This window comes from Bidens hawaiensis, unplaced genomic scaffold (assembly GCF_021521415.1).
Source record: "Bidens hawaiensis isolate Kalapana, Puna unplaced genomic scaffold, B.hawaiensis_p1.1 tig00005145_1, whole genome shotgun sequence".
Lineage (NCBI taxonomy): Eukaryota > Viridiplantae > Streptophyta > Magnoliopsida > Asterales > Asteraceae > Bidens > Bidens hawaiensis.
In genome coordinates, this window is record NW_027491328.1 from 483,162 (window position 1) to 488,408 (window position 5,247).

Below are 5,247 nucleotides of genomic sequence, written 5' to 3' on the forward strand. Positions count from 1 at the left end.
GATTTGTCACTTTTGCAGCTGCAAGTGCTTCCTTCACTAGTGTATTCACTCCATTTCTTATTTCCATCATCCTTTTTCACTTCCTTTTCATCTGACTCAACATTCTCCTTCATAACAAACTCACCTTCTTTGTTCACAGTCACATTTTCATATTTCTTCACAAACTCCAGTTTATCCTCAAACACACTCTTAAATTACTTTAAATATTCATTTCTGCTATCATTGTCCACTTTGAGTGGATATTTCACAAAAAGGTGGTGGTACCTTCTTGTACTTTGCTTCAAGGATCATCTTGTCAACATATCCCACTATGCTTCCAGTTGACACAAGGTTTTTCAAAAATTCCATTTGCATCTGAAAAAACCTGGAATGCTGGTGTAGATTACACCAGGATCTCTAGATTTTACAGCTTATAACTCAATGTGCGGAATCCATTGAGAATGAACACAAACAAGTAAACATTAAGCACACATTCATTGATAACTTGAAGTATTACAAGGTATGACACTTTGACTAATTTCTCTCTCTACTCTCTTACTCTAATATCTGCCAAAAGTCTACACAATAACGCATAAGTCCACTATTTATAAGACTCAACATGTAAGGCATCAAACCCTGTATATGTTATACAGCGTATAAGATATACGCCACATATGTGGTGTTTGTGACTTATGCACTATTATCAACATACAAATTCTACATTTGGCACTTTTAGCCCAATACAATCATATCTAATACATCTAAGACCCTAACAATACACATTATGCTCTAACAAACTTACCCTTGGATGTTGCTAGGTCTTCGATCTTCAATCCTTCATTCCAAACACTTTTTCTCGATACTCCCTCCTCATATCCTCCCATGAACGTTTAGTTGAGGGTTTCTGATTAGTAGAAATAGATACTCCAATGCCTTTGAATTGAAACTTTTTCAATGAAGCAATCCTCATATTTTTTTTTTATCTCCTCCTCTCTTTCCTTCTCCTTTTGTGCTTCCTCTTCACCCATATCAAACCACTTACTCTTCCATACCTCACTAGAATGAATTTTATACTTATAATAGATCTTGATCACTTTCTGGTATTGCATAGCAGACGCATGATGTTTATCGCAAGAAACTTGAACCTTGCACTTATCTAGCGTCTGTATGTCCTTCTCTGAATAGTTTACAAGCCACATGAGGTCCATCACATCTATCACGTCCCACACACCATCTCGGTTTAACATAATCTGAGCCTTTCCCTGTTTTCATCATAGTACCACCAACGAAAATACACATGAAAGTCTTGCTCCATTGGGTACATAGGAATCACCTTCAAAGTTTCTAGTTGTTTACAACTCCACGTCTTCACAAAGTCATCAGTTTCAGGATCTATCTTTACTTTCGATACATGAAGATATGGAGTTTGAGGAGTCCAGCTTTTGAATCTGCACTTTTCTTGTCGTTTAATAAAATCCCAAATCTCTTTTACCAGCCCACGTTTTGGACAATTTAAAAGTTCTTTCTCTACTATGTCCACCACATTAATCCACGGCAAAGATTTTAACTCACAGAGAGTTTCAAAATATTGCACGCCATATGTTCTTGTCATAGCAATCTTTCTGATCTTTGGCAAATATGCAATACTTACAACTTTCCCAAGCTTAGCTTCTTATCCTTTCTTGTAATACTTGACAAGGTTCAAGTATATATGTTTCGGTTCAATCTTTTTCCTCTCAAACCAGTCTTCCTGTTCTTGACTGTTAACTTTGACTTCCTCAGTAGTCTTACCTTTATCAGAAGGTAAAGGATTCCCTTGATCATGAAATTTCTGACTTATCATGTCAATTTCCTCATTGAATTCTTCATCAAATTCAAGAAACATGTGATCAGCAGCATTCACATATGTCACAAGCTTTTTTTCCAATTCCTCCTCTTTAATATGCTTATTTACAATAACATTGTCATCAATTGAACCCAGATCCTTTTCAAAAAAATCAAAATCAAACTCATCTTTAGTAATGTTTAACATTCTTGCTAGATCTGCTAGTGTCACTTCGATCTCTCTTTCTTATAATTCTTCTCCAGTAGATGAAAATCTCACTGGAGGCTTGTATGCTATCGGATCGATATCAAGTATCTCAAGCTCATCAACATTACTACCAGCTTGATGTTGTTCTTGAGTAGGTTTTTCTTTAACTACTAGTTCAACAATACATTCAGCACTTGTACTTGTACTAGAACCAACTATAACACCCAAACCACTACCAGCACTCGGATCATCTTGATCATCATCATCATCATGATCATCACCAGAGAATCACCATAATCTAACTGTTCTTCATCTTCCTTCTCCTCTACATCCTCTGGCTCATTTGGTATAATCAGCTCAGTAGCAACTAGTTCGTCAACAATTTGTTCTTTCTCTTGTTCAATAAACACTTGTTCCAACACCGTCTTAACCACCTGCTCTGGTTCATCAATATGTATAAATCCTTATGACGATCCACCAACCTCTGGAATATCAACATGTAGAGTTGGCTCATCAATCTTTTCTTTGCACTTGGCCTCAACTCGATCTTGATCGTATTGCATTTTGAACTCAATCTCATCTATTAAAGCTTCACCACTATACACCTTTGTAAAAACCGTGTCATCCAACTTTTCAATCTCTCCTCTTAAATCAATACCCAATTTTGCTTCCAACACAGCAAAATATTTCATATGAAGATTTAATAAGTTAGCTTTTTGTTTCCGTCTTAATTCACCATCTTCAATCAGTCTCTTCTGTTCAATTTTAATTCCTTGTTCAATAACAATAGTCTTCAATGAATCATTGTCTCTAAATGTGGGAAAATCTCCAAAACAACTAGCATCAAGAGATGGTAAGCTAAAGTCAGGAACCTTTTCAGCTGGTTTGGATGAAACATGTGGAATTTGAACTTGTGGAGATGGTTCTAACACTGGTGTCTTCAATACATTGTCATCTCTGCCCAAGTCGACAACCGGTTCCTCAACCATAAATGCTAGATTGATAGGAGTCACATAACATCCGATTCTTCAATATCAGGCTCATCTATAAGTTTTAACTTTGGAGATGCAGCCCGCTTAGATTTCTTCTTAATACGAACCACCTTTAGCTTCACATGCTTCTCAACAACAACTTTTGGAACATATGTCTCATCTTGTTCATCGGTAGACTTACGTTTCTTGGAACTCTCAGCACGTTTCTCAAATTTAGCCCTAGAATTGGCTAATCTCATCCTCCGGCCTTCAGAATCTGATTCAGTTTCCTCCGGATCTCTTTCAGATGTAGTTGAGCATACTTCATCCTTAGTCACTGGTGTTTGGTGTAATAGACTCACCTTCTGAATCAAACTCAATCTTGATAAAATGTTTACCCACTGGTTTAAACTCCAAGATTAGCCTTTCTTCTTCAGCCCGGTCAGAATCACTACCACCATTTCTCCACTTATTATCCGTCGGTGCAACATAATCAAGATTCTTGAGATGTCCAAATAACCCTCTGAACTTTGGAATATCGGCTTCTTTGATCTTCTTATAAGTAGCAAGCTTAGACAGATTATTGCCCGTGACATGATCCCAAAAATTTCTTTGGTCCCTCCTTTTTAACTTTTGGAAATACTTCTTCAACAAACATCTGTACAAATCTCGGATACTGTAACCACTGTTCATCTTCATATTGTCTAATATCATACGGGAGAAATTGTATTTTAGGTTCAACCACAATGCAGCCATCATACTCATCTGGTAATCTAAAATCTCCTCATAACCACCTTTCCGTTGTCTAAGGCAATAAACCATAATACGAACGAGATACTTAAATGGCCTTGACAGTGCATTTTTCCTCAAAGCTAATATGTTCAATGTGTCTCTGTAACCCATTCTAAGCATACACCCTTTCACCAATCTTTCATCCAAATTAACTAGATCTGTCGATTCATCTCCGAACTCCAAGACTTTCCTAATCAGGGCTTCATTCACTACAATCTTCTGACCTTGAATAGTGGAATGAATATATGTACTAAAAACCTTGGCAGTACTCCATAACTCAGTCACAATACTCTCATAAGGATCTACTGAATGTGTAATGGCCTTGTAGATTCTGGATCTCTTGAATAATGGCATGATTACTTTAAACTTTGTAGCTTTGGGATCCTCTTCATTAAAATAAGCACAGATTTTGTACTTTGGATCAGTAATCTTAGCTTTCTTAACCATCCGTAATATCGATCTAAAGATTAAACGATCATAATTTGCATCAAACACACGATAAATCTCGTCAATTTTTACATATACGTGATGCTTGGTACTGTTCATTCTCAGTTCTATAAACAATGTCTCACCTTAATGATCTGGATTGGTGTGCAAATCACCAAAACAGAAATCTGAACATAATAACAATGAGAAAAATACACTTGATTTAATGGAAGATCAAAGAGTTTTTGAAAATTCTGGCGTATAAGTGATTACATATACGCCGTATATCTCTTATTTATACCACTCAACATATGCGGCGCATAAGTATTTTCTTGAAACATCTGATCTTATGTCTTATTCACACCAATGTAATGTCACAAGCACAAATTAATGTCATTGTACATTAGAAGAATAACTTAACTATGCTCATATTGTAAAATCACTATGTTAACAAGTCCAATTTAATGACCTTGAGTAAAACAGATAGACATTTTGATCTTTTGACTTTCGATTTGATAAAACTTGGCAAAATTTGTTCTCCAAAGAAACACCCAGAAAGATAGTTCACCCGCCCATCAAGAGTCGAAAACTAAATCAGAAATAAAACTTTTTGGTTTCTTAATAGAAACAAATATCAAATGACAATTAACAAATCAATACAAAAATCACATATTTTTGTGAGTTTAAGTAGGTAGTCATATTGACCATATTGCCCTTCCATCATAGTTTTATTTTTAGCGTTTATTATGACTGGTGTTAAGTTAGTCATTGGTATTGTTATCCACCTAAACCTTTTAAACAAATGATTCAGGAATTTCTATGATACATTTAATTGGTACAATTAAGCACAAGATATCAGGATTTATCAGTTCTAATCTTGATTCAGGCCTAATTTGCTTTTTACATAGTCACCCCATCTTGGCTTAAACCTTAGAATCAGAAGATAAAAAGACTTTTAGTTTAAGCAAATCAGCAAATAATCCCCACTACAAGACATACCCCCATTATTAAGCAATACCCTAAGGTCCTTTACCATGGATGAGTATG